The sequence below is a fragment of the Mixophyes fleayi genome, chromosome 2 (assembly GCF_038048845.1).
Source record: "Mixophyes fleayi isolate aMixFle1 chromosome 2, aMixFle1.hap1, whole genome shotgun sequence".
NCBI lineage: Eukaryota > Metazoa > Chordata > Amphibia > Anura > Limnodynastidae > Mixophyes > Mixophyes fleayi.
In genome coordinates, this window is record NC_134403.1 from 290,783,795 (window position 1) to 290,800,172 (window position 16,378).

Here is a 16,378-nt window from a genome sequence, read left to right on the forward strand (position 1 = left end):
TAGGCAAAGTGTGACTAATATCTGACTCAAATAGGATACTATTAAAGAGAAAGTGACAACATATGTTGGAGAAAGGTTGAAACATAAGGTAAATTACTAAAATAAATTTCTGAAACAAATGACCAGCATAACATACTTCCATTTTAGATACTACTGAAATATACAGTGGGTTTTTTTTTTTGTTTAGCAGCTAATTTTAATGATATGGACCTTGTCTTATAGTGCTAAATGAAGCATAGAGCAGTCCTTCACAACCAATTATCTCGTCTTTACACAGGGAAATCCTTATACTCTGGTACTTTGGAAGAAGGTTGAGGAACCATACCGTAGGTTGTTAAATAGAAATTCCCCTGTAGCCATTCTGTGGTCTGAACCAAAACTCATGGGGATGCATCATGTCACTTCAGTATTCTGCATGTATTCTACAACAGGCTGAACTGGGCATGTGGTGAAAGTGCACATGACTGTTCTTTATTACTTGTTGTTTTCTTTCATAAACCAAAAGCAATTACGGTGCCACAGATGAGGTCTTGGTTATAATACAGACAGTGCTCTGTGTGCACCTTTTGCATCTTACTATTCTTTAATGGAGTTGATGATTGAGATTACAGTGGTTGTTTTTCCTCCTAGCTCCATCAGTAGAAACAGGCTTTTTGCATACTTCATCTAAGACCCCAGATAAACATGGAATGTAAAAGGAAACCACTTTCCATGTGTCAAAAACAAATATTCAATTTAATAACATATAATGAAAAAAATAGTTATGTCTTTGAGACCATTACAAACTCAAGCTTCATGTAGGAGTAGCCTAAAAAATAGAATTTTTGAGTGCTGTAATCTCATGGAGATGGTCATAAATGCATTTAGGTGGTACACTGAGCAATTGCAGAAGTGATTTGTTGTACATTTGGAGACTGTTATAGTTTACCTATCATAACTTATAGTTACAATGTTCACACTTGCTTTGAAGTTTCAGTTTATTGCTTCAAACATTTTTGTATAAGGTGTGCCTTTTTATTGATACAATACCAAAGTACATATTCACATTCTTTTGTTATTAGTCACCAATGTCTCTTCTATACATTGGTGACTCAGTTAGCAATTTTTACCACATTAAAATTCCACGCTTTTATACATGTTATAACGTATGATAAGCTTCATAGTTGTAATATTTTATTCCTTATAAAAAAAAGTCTCAACATTTTTTGCATTTTTTTTTGTCATAGCACAAATAACTAACATGAACTTTCTTGTAAGAAGATGAGCATAGGAATAAATTAAATCACATTATGCAAATAGGTCTGATGCATAAGTAATTTGTTCCTTTTTTAAACAAACTCCATAGTGGTTTATTAACTAAAGCGAGAATAATAAACAAGGTAAAATCATTACATTGTGTAATGCATTAAGATGTGCTTATTTTTCTCAATAAAAGGACTCATCATGTCAACAATATAGTTAGTTGAATTTTGCAAGAGTCAAGTCTATTTGGTGCTTGTCTACTCCATAATTTTAACATAGGTTCCATTGAAATATGGAAAAGTAAAGTGGAATACTTACTATAGCAGATGTTTATGGCATGTAACATATCTGAATTTTATAAATCTTTGTTAACTGATAACTTTTATGTTTTATTTTTTCTGTTACATTGACAGAAATGTTATGTCCCATGATGATATCATGTGTATTTCTACTTATTTTTTGCTCTTGAAAGGAAATTTTACATCATAAGTCTTCATCAGTGGAGCTAAAAATAGAAAACCTTATTTACAATTGTCAACAGAAAATTTATGGGCATTTATGAATATTTTATTCATAAATGCAACTTACCATAATTTGAGTGGAGTGTTTTTTTGTTTTGTTTTTTAAATGAAAAAAATGCTCTTGACAAATCTATATGCAATTTATTTGGAAACTTTTTTGTAATAATGTATAATTATGGGGAAACGCCCATGCGGATTTTGCCCATGCTCATCACAATTTCTGTCTGTAAGGCTGTTGAAGGACACTGCTGATTATATTGAACCGAAGCGCTGTCATTTGGTTGCGTATAAGTGGTAAGGCAATGTCAAACATCATGATTTAATGTATATAAACGTTTGCATATTTATTTGAGAACTTTGTAACTTTTTAATATTTGCTTAACTTTTATTTTGGGTTTAGTGGCCACAAACTATCACTGTTACATCTGTAATAACATTATATAAATACAGTTCAAATTAATGTTTAGTGGTGTAACTCATTCTAGCTATTGTTTTATTTTAACTTCAGATCTAGGCATGGTTAGGTGCAACACAGCATAATCCTATATTAAATGTAAGTAAATAAAGAATAATTTTCTATACTGTTAAGCTAAGGTTTATAATCTATTAATGAAAAACACTACACATAGGAAAGTGATCATTATAGATTGCTTTAATATCACTTTTGCAGGGACAAGCATGCTTACATGAAGTGATCTAATGTCAATGGTATGCATATATGGATAAATAGATATAATGACGAATTGGTGAATTGAAACAATATTAGAGCAGTACAGGAATTTTGTAAGGGTTTTTTAAATATTTTACCATAATTTTTGTCATTATTTGTCATTCTCTTTTTGCAAACTTTATACTGCCACTGTATTGTTATGAGGGGTTCATGTGCTCTCACTGTGTAAGCATGCAGCATAATGAGGTTTTAAACAGGAAGCATTAGGAAAACATACCTTTTTTGTGTCCAATCCATTTTGTATTGTTTTGTGATAGCTGCCATTTGTTCATTTCTTTCATCCTATGACATATTTTTTTGTTGGATATATTTTTGTTTTGCTTGTTAAAATTTACAGAGGTATAGTCTCAGAATGCTTTAATTTTGTGGCTATAATTACTATAAGTAACACTTTCTGTTTGACTGCACACATTTTTAGTATCTTGTTCAGCAACTGAACATTTACATTTATAGATTAAATCTGATGGATTTGGCTAATCAAATATTCCATTTTAACTGTAATAAGGTGCAAATGCAGATATTTCCAGACTTTGGATTATAGTCCTACATATTTTAATTGTTTCACAGAATAACAAGTTCACTTCTGGCTTTTTATTCCTATATGGTCTTAAGACATAAATACCAGCTAATATCAGTGCCTGGATTTTGGGGAAATTACCTGACTTTACAGTCCAGTGGGACATGTGCCATTGGTGGTCTATAAAATGTGGATGTCCAGTTACTTTTATTGTCTAAGGATAGAATAGATTTCACAATGCTTTCATATGTCACAGCTAGTGACATATAAACTCTAAACTTATAAAACTCACTAGTGAAAAATCAAGTCAAGAGAGCTGAATGCTTCAATAAAACTTGCTCTGTCTGAAACCGGGAAAAAGTAGCATGTTTTAGTACAGTGGGGATTGTCGTCCTACCAGACCTAGACACTTATTTAGTATAAGGTTTTCCTCTTAAACATATAGTGCATAAGACTAAAAATCCTTACAAATTTTTAGTGATTATGATATTTGGAGTGACTTATTGTACAAATTACACAGAGACATGGTATGTGTGTGTATACATACGATCATGTTATAGTATGATTATCTAGGAACTAATAAAACCAAAAGACATAATATACTAGACAGTATTATGTTCATTGGAGTTTAATTTGCACTTAGGGTTGTAATTAAAAAGTTGTGGTACGTTTTTTTTTTTGTTTTTGTTTTTAGTTTTTTTTTTTTTTTAACTTCAAGTAGGCATTGTTGTTTCCTTGGTTAATACTTTAATACTTTACACATTAGTGTGCTGTATGTGCCAGACATGTTTCCTGTGAAACTTATAAGCTCCTGCTGAATGCACAGTATCTGTGTCTCTATGAGGCGTTTCCAGCATTTAAAGTACTTGCAGTTTCTCCCTGGGCGTTTTCAGCTCCAGAGCACTGCCTATTTTTTTTTCTGAATGAGCGTCCTTTGTGTAACCTCAGTAATTCAGAACTTCTTTGATTCAGATGGGACTGCCCTTTTTTTTTACGTGATTACTTATACCCAGCAGTATGTGATTGGTCAGCTACTAATTGGCGGCACTCTATAAGACTCCAAGCCCTTGAGTTGTAATATGCTTTCTCATTTCTGCCTTTCTGACACACTGTTCAAGCAAAGCTGAATGGGGACTTCTGGATTTATCAATTACTTTGATAGAAAGCAGAGTCTTTTGGAAGGACCAAAGAACTGGAATTTTGCTTTCTACAGCGATTAAACAGTGAAGAATGCAAGCTAAGGCTGCTTTTTTTTTCAGACTTCTTAATGAACTTTAATGCTCATCCTTTTAAAGACTGGATTTCAAAACAAAACCAAAGGATTATTCTTCTATTTCTTGTCCTCTAGTATTAAATAAGAAGTTTTTAACAGAAGCAGAATATCACTAGGAACAACAGCATAAATCTAATATATGTGAGTGTATTTTTAAGTGAAATGTTTTTTTAATTATCTTTCTCAGAGTGCATGACTGCACTTTATATACTTTTTCAAGATAGTTACTGAATAATTTAGAAAGATAATGAAACAATGCTATTTTACCAGTGATATATAGTTAAGATTTTAAGATATTCTGTTTATTTTGGTTTTCTTAGCAGTTCTTGTTGTACTATACTAGTCTGAAGCAAGAATATATTAGTCTTTTTATGCTGAGTTTAAGCAAATTGGTCAGCAGAGAAAATGTACAGTAGTATTTGTGCAAGTATATTATATTGGCCATTATAGAAAGATTTGATTGTACTTGACTGACTAAATGTACGACATGCAAGATGTAAATGAACATTACTATTTGCCATAATTCCTTAAAAAGACTTGATGGTGTGTTTGTGAATTCCATCTTTGTTTCTAAATTGTTATATGTTCTGTTTTTTACTGTACTGTTGAAGAATGAAGTCAATGACACTAGTCATAGTGGCAACACATTTGTAATGCTGCTAAATGTTTTATCTGTACAGTTTTGTGTACGTATGCTGTTGTTTTTATTACATACGTTTGCCTGATTTTAGTATCATTTTTCGCTTTGATCTGTTCTCAAGTCTTGAGGATTTCTCTTCACAGGGTTATAAAGTTAGCACTCCTTACTGCTTTATGGCCACCCTGCACACTGCAGATCTTAACCATAAACTTTTTTCCTGTGTCAAAGAAGCCGACCATGATAAGAAACAATGTTTCAGGAGCAATGTCCTCTAACATACCAGAGTTTTTGCATATTTTCCTTGTTGAGGTGTGGCAGTGTTTTATTATATTAATGCGTGACTTCCTCAAGTTCACCTGTGAAGTAAAAGTTAATGCTTCTGAAGTCATTTTGCCTACAAATTGTTGATATTTTGTACTGCATTGTTTTTCAGCTGCAGAAAAGTGGAGAAAATCGTCTCTGTGTCAGTGAAGCAGATGTATGCTGATTTGTGAATTAAAGTGCTGCATAATCTAATGACACGACTGTGTGTGATCTTATGTAAGTAACGTCATATCCTCAGTCCTTCCTACGTGAACTAGTTATGGCACATCCTACAGTCTAAATATCCTAAGCACTCCAGCTTATTCTCGTGACGCCTGACATCAAATGTCACACTGGTGATCTAATTTGTGCGCTGCTGTGGAAAATGTGTGGGATTGTACTGTACTTGTACACACTATAGCTAAAACATGTGCTGTGTCCAAGAAAAGCTCTTCCTGTTCTTCTGAAGTGCTTGCAGGAATATTTTTATTGTCCAGTGATTGCCAAGACTTTCTGAATAGCAAACTCTATCTTATGAACATTTATTATACATAAGCTTAAATTAAGAACTATAACATTTATGCAGAATTTGTATTGTCTGCAATAAAGACTGCCCAATTTTAACCTGTACAGCTATATTCCAGGGTCCTTAAACACTGACCCTTGTTAGGCTAAGAAAGAAGTATGTTGTATGCAGATTTACATAAATCAATAGAATGCCTTTTATTTTATTACATCGTACTTTGATGTGATACTCACAATAATACATTTTGAACTTTATTTTTATAGTGATAGAATATCAATCCTGGACACTCTGACTGTATGTAGAAGGATGAGAGGTGAACCATAGATTCTGTGACATGACTCTGTGCAGATGAACAGGGGGGGTACTTTTGTGGGCATTCTCATAATCTGCTTCTGATGATTCTGGTTCATAAACAGGGTACATATGGATGAGCATGAGATACATTGATTACAATAAGGTGGTCAGACCCTAGTCAAATGCATCTGTAAAACATCCCAGCTTCCTCCAATAACCCCCTGATTGTTTACCATGGGTCCTAGTCATAGTCGTTTCATAGTAGGGCCCAGGAAGGTGGCCTGTGCAGTAATACCTGCAGTGCTGCCATCGCTGAGAATGGAGCCTAAAGTAGACATGGTATCAAGCAATTAGTGGAGGGATGGGGAGTATTTTGTTCTTTAATAGTCTGTGTCAGTGCGCGGATCATTGTCAACTCATCTAGGTGTATGTTTACTTAGGTCATTTCTTATAAATACCAATCTTCAAATGTACATTATTATTATTAGAAGTCTCTTCAAAGATCAGTGACTTGCCTAGAAAAAGGAACTGTCTGAGAATGTATGATTTTATATAGTCGCTGAGCTCCTCATTGTCTCCAGATATTCTTCTAGTTCACAGAGAGAGGTACATTTATCGCATCTGTAAATGACTTGACTAGATAAAATCCCACCCGAGGAGGTTTGGTCAAGATGGTGCCTTAATTCTTGTGACAAGATACATTTTGCATTACTTAGTCATCCATTGATAAGTGTTATAACTACAGACTAGATACTGTTAAAACGATAACGTAATCTTGCATAAAAAAATTGCTTAATCCTGTCATCAATAAATTACATCATACAGTCGAGTCTACGTAGGATTTGAGGGAAAAATATAGCCTTTAAAGGTCATATCTGATCCTAAGCTTGGCCACTTTAGGGCCCTGTTATAGCTAATCAATGTAGGTTAAGTTCCTCATGGTACATTTAGTAAACAGAGATTTTAAGATGGTTCCTGTAGTTCTCTTGGGCTGTCACTGTGGTATTTAGAACAGCTTTTAGAAAAAATGAGGTCACAGATAATTTCTAGTGTTTTATTCCTGAACAATGATTAACATATTTTAAATACAAGACCTAATTCTGTGCAGATTGGCAGAATTGAAATGCATACAAGCGCCATATAGTCTTTTTTTTTTTTTTTTCCAATTTGTGTTCTTATTTCGCCAAAGAACCATTTTTTGCAATGTTATAGTTTCTAGGCATTATGGGTGTTTTGCAATTAGTGCTAAACTGACAGAATCAGTGATCCAAAACTGTAAATGTCTCTGAAAACCTTAACATTCCCAGGCGTATTAGTTACATTCTATGAAGCCTTAATATTGTATCTTGATTTACACATTGAAACACTAAAGGGCACATTATATAAATGTGCTCCCTATATGTTCTTTTACAGTGAATTCTGTGAAGGAGATTTAATGTAGAGTTAACTGTCTCTGTTTCTCTCAGTTCCCTGAATTATGGTATCCCAAGCATAAATTCCCAGCATGCCTGTGGTGATGTCCAGCAAAAAGGAGGTCCATTTTCAGCTGATTTCCTCTGTTGTCCAAGTGGTAACCTAGTTTAATAGATTAGGGACTGGGTGCCAACATGTGGTTGGAATTTTAACTCACGAGATTGATTAAAAATAATCATGTTTTTTTTATTAACCTCCAAGAAGTTTCCAGAAGCTATTGCAACAATACCACTAAACAGTAAAAGTGCACTGGAACCTAGAAGGGAAACACACCAACGACATCCAATTGATGGTGACAATAAATCTTTTGAGCCTTTCTCAGGTCTTTTATCATCCACAAATTCTCATGCTCCTGGGGTGGGAATCAGTTTTGGACCATGGGTGTTGGACATGGGTTGGACTGGAAAGGGACCCCAGTGGGATTGCTCCAGTGTGGTTTGGATGGAGACATAGCAACAATAAAACAGACAAAAAGACATAATATAGAGACAGAGACATATAGTGATTGTATAGTATGGATATGTGCATGTTTGCACAGGAGTGTTTAACACCCTGGTGTGTGTTGTGCTTTAGGCTAGGTACACACCCGATTATCGGGCCAATCACATGATAAATGATTGCTCGGCCCAATAATACTATGGTGTATAGTATTAGCAATTATGCTCCAACAATGAGCGATTACCGTTCCAAAGCACATTGTATCGTTTGATTTTATAAAAGTACAAAAAAATCTCGTTCAATGGTGGAATGATGTCGTTCCAATTATGAATTATGTATGCACTCACAAACAGTATAGACAGATTACCATAGAATTTGCAAAGTCACGATCTTTTCAGCCGATGGTTATGACAGATGATGAGCACATATCTGAAGGTAAATCGTATAAAACATGTTTAGTGTGTACACATGCTGATCGGGACTTTCAGTAGTTGATAAAATCATTAATGATATTGCATCGAGAGAAATTTTCTGTAGTGTGTACCCAGTCTTAGTCCTACTCTCCTGTTAAAAGCCTATAGAGGGGAACATATAAGAAACTGCAAAGAGGCCGTGTAAAAAGTTTTGGTACACATTGGAAAACGTAGGAGGTGCGAGGTTGGCTTAACTTTATTAAGATGACCTGGGCATCACCTTTCATCTCAAAGCCACGTTATGCTATTTAACAGTTAGATCTTAGATTTTGTGTAATCATTTCTGTCATTCTTTTTGAAGATAGATGGAGTCAAATGGATCTATAGATGTATTATGGAATCAGTACTTTTTCTGTAAATATCTAAGGATTAATTTAATAACATAATGTAAATTGCATAAATGTTTCCAGAATACCAGTCCAACATTTGGACAGATCAAACTGCATTTCTGATTGGTTGCTATAAATTACAGCACAATTGCACCATGTTATTGACTACTGATATAGGGATCAATTAACCCAATGTTAGAGCAATGTGTATGTGGTGTACATTCAGCTTAGTATTGTTGAAAATAATGGAAATACAACTAACCCTCCGAATGTTCTACATTTTATCAGTTAACTTAGTTTTTTTAAAAAAGTGTTTATAGTACACACATTTAATATTCCTATAGTTGGAAAAAATGTACCTGATTAAATGCATGGGTTCATTTCTCATGATGTTTTAATTGTTGAAAATAGATGGACAGAATAATTGCTTTCTGTTTCATCAATTTCCCCCCTTTATAATGCACTGAAAATAAAATGTATAGTTTAATATACTATATAAAAAAAAAAGTTCCATCTAGTGGCTAAACAAATGTTTAAAATATTCGTGTGATTGTGAAATCGTAAAGAATTTGGTATTTCAGTTATGGCCAAAATATTAAAATAATTATATTTGCATTGTTGAACTGTAACAGAACATAATTAGGACACCAGCCATGTTTTTTTCATTTTTTTTTTCTTCTTGGTGTTCATGTTGACAGGCACTCTCCCTATTACCATCATTTTAAAGCTCATCACACACGTTTCAAGAGATAAATGAGGCCAAGACCTGCTCTAGTGGTAATTCCCGACCATGTTTTGAGAACCGCAGACTGGCTTGTTAAACACAGAATAGTTATCCTGTGAATCAAGATGACTGCTGAGCCGGGTGTGGTGACTTTGAATCTCAGCGTAATGCTTTTCTTGACTATGGTTGTTTCTCTGTATGCTTTTGAAGGTGGAAAAAGCTTGATAGACATTGTCGCATTAAATGTTAAACGTGGTCTACATGAAAGGACTGCAGAATTGATACTCTTTGACTGAAAGCTTTATGTTATACAGGATGATGTTTTAATTTATGTAAATAAAATAATTTGAGTTGTAAGACAAAAGGATCTATTGCAGATATGTTTGGCTCATGCTAAGGAACAATGTAACTCTTAAATACATGCTTTGTAGAACATTTTTTCTTAAATAAGTTGAGGCTATTCTTGTATCTGAGACATGTTTGGTTTAAATGTTATTGGTTGCTGAAGGCAGGCATTCTACTAGGGTATGTGAATGAGTTCTCTGTACAGCACTGCGGAATTAGTGGCGCTATATAAATGGAGATGATATGTATGCCACCAGGGACACTGTTTCATCAGAGTGTATGGATGTTATTTCATATAACCTAGTGATTAATAGGACAGTTCCCACTCATATTTCTAAACCATGGATATGCTGAGAATTGTTCTGTGTGCCGATTGCCTTATTGTCACGTGTTTTAAGTGCTGATTTATAGAAAAATATTTAAATAACCCCTACTTATAAGAGAAGTATGGTTTTCTTTTAAAATAAAGCAATAAGGTTGATAGTGGAAAAGGAACGCGATACAGGTTTGGTCACATGTCGACTGGTCACTGTATTTACCACTTTAGAGATATTTAATCACATAATTTATGGAGCCAAATAACTGTATTACATTTGGCCACACATAGATCAAATTGCACCGATTGTTCTGGCTCCAGACAATACAACTGAAATGATGTGCAAAATATACGCATAGACAGGGCTGATTAAACCCCACAGGGGTTCATCCTTCCAACACAAGTTTTATAGTAGATAACTATGGTTACAGCACCCACACACACTACAATGGCTGGCCAGTTTGATAAAGTAACCATATTAAGAAATAAAATTGCAATTGTACATGGATTAAAAGAGATTATCAGCACATGTAAAGAGGTGTGGCTATTGAGAGATATTCAGAGAAAGTGAGTAATGGAGAAGTGAATGTGTGAGGCTGTAATTTATAAAGAATAGATGGAAGATATGGAAAGGACATCTTATGATGTTTTCATGATGTCAATATAAACCTGCAAGTAGGCTTGCAATTTGAAAGCTTGGGCCTCAGCCTTAAGATCACGGTCATGCCTGGTATAGCTGGCTTCTATGAAATGAGTCAGTTCCTGCTTTTCTGAAGGCAGTTTAGTTAGGGGATCTTTTAATATATCTGAGAATGTGGATGTGGTCAGCACAGTCATCCCACAAGCATCTACAAGGAAACCCACAATAACTGCCAAGAGTGAATGTTGGGTTTGCTAAGAAGAGCCAGGGATCTGCATGTTTGGATTAAACACATTAGTGATATCCCTTTTTCCTTGTGCTGCTGTAATAGTCTTCCTATCAGACCGAATAACCAACACATCCATTGTTGATATAGTTATTTCTAATCATATACATTTAAGTATGGCAGTTGTATAAGCAAAGGCGCAATAAAACAAAAATTTTATAGCAGTAAATATTACAAATGCAACAATGCAGCAAAGATGAATTACACACATGAGGTTTAAGACAAACTTGTATATTTTGCATTTGAATGGAAATAAAATACTGATAAAATATATATATATATATATATATATATATATATATATATATATATATATATATATATATATATATATATTTGCATGCAGAGGAGAGAAGTTTAGGTTTCTCTATCATACAATTTACCAAACCCATATGTTGCTCTCCTGTCAATAATTCTAGATACTAAATGTTATAATTTGTGTATGAACCTCAGTGGAACAGCCTGGGAGATTGTAAGTTCCTCCCTAGAGAACTAGTCCACTTACCTTCAGGAGAACAGTCTTCTGGTTACTGTGATTATCCAGTTGATTATAAAAGAATGAGAAAGGCATGTGCTGACACCTACAGGATCCGTCTTTCATCTTTGTTAGGTCATCTCAGTGTTTTTGGCAGATTGCAGCAGGGTATCTCCAGGATTTGTCTATTTTTAGTTCCATCCATTTTTAAGTTTTAGCACATTTTACTACTGTTAAGCGCTGATATATTACACAGTACTATACATTGAGGCGACCATGACACAAAAAACCTACAATGGCAAGAAACAGGGACTGCGGAAGGTAGAGAGACAGAACAGCTGCTGGCAACCATAACTGTCCATAACCATTTATCTTGACTTCCTCGGATCCTTTTAAAGAAGGTTTTGTGCTGCACGGGCACTTGTGTGATTATCCTCTAGCTAGGGGTACCTGTGTGCCTGGTGTTTTTGTTTGGTCACTCTTTCTGCTGGAAATAGTCAGGACACTTGTTCCCCATGTTCAGTGCCAGCTGCTGTCACCAAGGAGGTAGTAGAGTGCATCAATCGAGGAATAGAGATGACAACATCAATTATGGTTAAACTCATTTGATCCAGTAGCTGAACTGAGATAATATAAGGTAGATCTTCTAAACAACCTTGACTTTGGTCTGATGACACTCCTTGGCACCACAATGTAATTTCCTACTGCTTTTACAAATTTGTTACTGCTATATAGATGTGGGAAGATAATTTTGTAGTAAGAAGACCACATATCTGATCTACAGCACAGACATCAGTAACTACCTTCAATGTGCCATATCACTATGGGTTCTCTTTACTATATTCGGTTATAAGGCTGATTGTTTTGTTTTTTTTACCCCCGTTTATTTTGACGATAGAAAATTATTGCAAGAATCAATCAATAAAATATTGCCTTGGCTATACTGGCCCATAGTGGTAAGCTTAACTTACCTCATCGTCCGGCCATTCTGAGGGAATATGCACAGACATGAATCGGCTTGCTGGTTCATGCAGACACAGTGGAACTGAAAACACAGATTTGGGCTTTTAGTTCCACTTCATAGATGAAATAAAAAAAAAAAAAAATTATAATATTTCCAATTCTTTCAACATTGAAATCCTGCTTTATTAAAATAATCATGTTTTCATAAATTTTTCAGTTATCGCCATCCTAAGCTAGCAGTAGAATGGTTCTTAAATACACTGTAGATGATTATTCTTTGGTATTGTTCAACTACATTTACCATAATCCTCAGTCAGTCCTTTGTTGTATAAGAATTTTGTGCACTGTAGTTCAGCAACAGCCACATGGTGTACAGGGTACTAAATAATGAAACTCGGTCAGGTACCTAAAATAAGTGTTTTGGACAGAACTGTATTCTCATTACCCACTGTAGGAGCTTTTTTAGCATGTTCCAAAAAAATTACATTGACAGGTTTAGACTTTTCCAAGTATAGTTATCAGACTCTTACGTGAGAAGTAAAGGTAATTATTGAAACGCAATGAATATCATTAAATAAATGTGTTTAGGTATGACTTTCATTTCTGCATGTGACTTAGGAACTTGTTTAATAGTGAGTTGTGCAAGAAATACACCTTGCTCAACTTGCTCATACTAGTAGTCTCTGGAAGAAGTGTGAATGAAAGAGGTATTTGGCAGGAGGTTTCTTTGAAATGTTCAGTCTGTTCTTTAGCAGAGTTTTTTTTAATTCCTGCAATTTACTAAATGGTGACCGTCAAAGTCAAGTGACGATCAGCTGATGATATTGTATTTGATTAATGGTCACAAGGTTTCAGGTACGCATGATCTGAAGTAATAACAAACATTCACTTAGTTGAATTTGTCTTCATTATTACGTTACCTATGAAGCATCTGAGTTTCACAACCATTAACACTGGTTACAAGCCTGCAATTTTATTATTCAGTGCTATCAATAAAGGAATATGGATCGTTTTGTATAAAAAGAAATAAAAAAAACCTTTGTCAACAGTCTTTGTGGTGGTTCAGTGCTGTACAGCATACCTCCATAACAGTTATATCTGTAATGAAATTGTATTGGGTTACACTTAGGGGGCGATTCAATTAGGCGCGAGGTGTCTCTGGAATGTCCATGGAGACAACTTGCGTTGGAGATTTTACAGGAATGTCCGCTTATTTTTTCTGGCACCCCATAGAGGTGCACAGAAAAATGAGCGGAGATTCCTACAGTAATGGCCGGTAATAAACACAGATGAACATCGAGGCGATTGAATCTCCCACGTATTATGTCACAGCCTTTACGGCTTTAGGCTCAGAACACAGGAACTATTTCTGTGTGTCCTGGCCGTTCAAACAGAAATGTAAGTAATGTAAATAACACCTATAGGAGGGTACTTAGATTAGGGATTTTCTCCCTTTGGTAAACAGTCTTATGTACCTAATAGCAGCAATTGTTTACTCTAGCCATTTTAGCTATTTTTAAACTGAAAACACTTACAAATGTGTCCTGATAAAGGAAGTGCATATGATATTTATGTCATCAATAAAATCAAGAGTTGAATTCTTTACATCTTGGCCTATTTTCTTCCTACAGCTGACCAACATACCAACCAATCAAGATAGACTGTCGGGTGTGAGGCCAAAACAACCAGGTAACCAAATCAAAAGCTGATCAACTCAAATTATTTGGCGTTTTAATGGACACACTGAAAAATCTAGTTGACTGATAACCACAGTCTGCATTGGCGTGCAGATATCGACCGAACGTATTGTTTCTCTACAGTAAAATTACTATGAGGAAATTATTGCCATTTTGTATATCACGCTACAACTATAGTGGAACTGAAATTATGGGGGGTATTCAATTGTCCGCGGGTTCGAGCGCGGAAAAAGTGTTACCGTTAATACGGTAATCTCTCGATGGATTTCATAATAACGGTAATCCTGCGCGGACCGCGGGATTTTCGGCAATCCCACGGACAATTGAATATGCCCCTATGTATGACTTACTTTAAGGTAAATAAACTTAAATTTCTAATAAAGGTATTATAAGCTTTTAATAATAGCAAGAATCAGCACTGCAGTTACGCAGTGAATGCAGAGAAGTTCAGCTATGTTCATTGACTTCAATATCTGAACCTCCCGTGAGTCTATATGAAACTATAAACTCTTGTTACATAATAAGTTGTCTTTTTGTATTGCTGTGGTTTAGCAATTTGTTTCATCTTTTATACGCCAACCACGTGGATCCTACAAATATTTGTGTGTTCATATGATGATGATCATAGTCTACTCAAATGAGAATGTAAATAAAACTGTGATTGGATGTGGATATTCATTGTGCTTCTGTACAGAGGTTTTGTGTGTATTAACATCTAGATCATTATAGAGATCTGTGTGTATCTGCTTGGTAATTGTCACACTGTGAAATGCTGCTATCATATGCATATTGCCAGGGGAGGGCTGGCAAACTTTAGCCAGAGGAAGGGGGGTGGGGGTCAAGACTCTACTCAGCAGCCTATTAGGAACATATTAAAGGAAATAAATGCAGGTTTACCAGTGACTCAGCCCAAGATAGGACCGCCTGCCCCCTAGCCCCTCAGCCTGCCCTGATAGTTGTATAGCTGCCAACTGCCCCTAATTATCAGGGGCAGCCCCATCTTTTCAATATATGTCCCAATTTTTAAGTAATTAACAATTCTACTATAAAATTTATCTCTTGGCGTTATAAGTGAATATTTTTTTGAAGATTAGTATTTAAATGTGAGAAATGAATTATAATTTTAGTAGACATTATTGTGTATGACTTGCTTAGGTGCTCTAGCCTCTAAATTGTGGTAAACTTTTATATTGAATGAAGAAGTGTAAGATATATAATATAAACCTAATCTCAGCAGGTATTAACAAGCCTATAAGTATGACTCAACAGCCCTGCAGACAGCTTATTTCATATGCATTGCACAATCTAGTACATATACACTATTGTCCCAGCTCCCCTCTTGTGTACAACCTCTATTGTTTAGAAGCTTTACTGCATTTGTTTCTCACATTGGGAAGTATTTACTCAATGCTAATGAAACTGCACCCATTTAATAATATGTTATCGTACATGTGAATTTTTCTCTCTAATGACTGTTCATGCCCAGGGCACTTTGTGGCTGTTTTTGAATAACCATCTTCAAAGTTTTTTTTTTTTTGTTTAAATAGGCCAAATATTTTAAGAGTAAGCTATAGCTTTTATATAGGTATGTATTTTGTGAAGAGGATTCCAGCATCAGTACAAGCTAATTTTATATTAACAAGTAATTTTGTAGCACCCATAAATCGTTATGTAAAATGTCAGGTCAACTTGTCTCAACTAGATTGTAGTTTTTTGGGGGGTTTTTTGCAGTCTCTAAGGGAAACTTTTTTTTTATTGAGTGCAAAGGAAAATGTCTTCCACTAGGGGGTAGAAAGTGGCAAATGCCATTTCCGATGGGGTTATTTTTAACATTTTAAAGAAAAACTAGTTTGAGGTTTCATTTTTAAACTGGATTTTAAATAATTTAAAGAAATTTTTTTTTGGTTTAACATATTTAACACATACATTAAAGGTTACTTGTGTTGATAGAAGTTCTTATCTCCCGCTCATCATTACTCACAAAGTTATTTATTGTTGGACTTTCAAACTCTGTGCTATTGACAGGGTTAATGTTATCTATTGGCTGCCAGGTTGAGGGGAGACAAGTTAGGGAAGCTTGAAAATCACATTCACTATTAACTAAATGCAAATAAGTCTCTCCATAAGGAGGATAGACTGATTGTAAAGCAATTTAAATGGCAACACTTTGAGT

At 34.9% G+C, this 16,378-nt stretch overlaps 1 long non-coding RNA gene across 1 annotated transcript in view; it reads left to right on the plus strand.

Annotated features, from left to right (window-relative positions):
* The first annotated feature begins 3,961 nt into the window (after positions 1–3,961).
* LOC142140417 (uncharacterized) overlaps positions 3,962–16,378 on the plus strand; it is a 13,022-nt gene continuing 605 nt past the window's right edge. The window contains exons 1-3 of the long non-coding RNA XR_012688465.1: positions 3,962–4,424; positions 5,357–5,463; positions 14,140–14,197. This is a non-coding gene — a long non-coding RNA (uncharacterized LOC142140417). The remainder of the gene's footprint in view (positions 4,425–5,356; positions 5,464–14,139; positions 14,198–16,378) is intronic.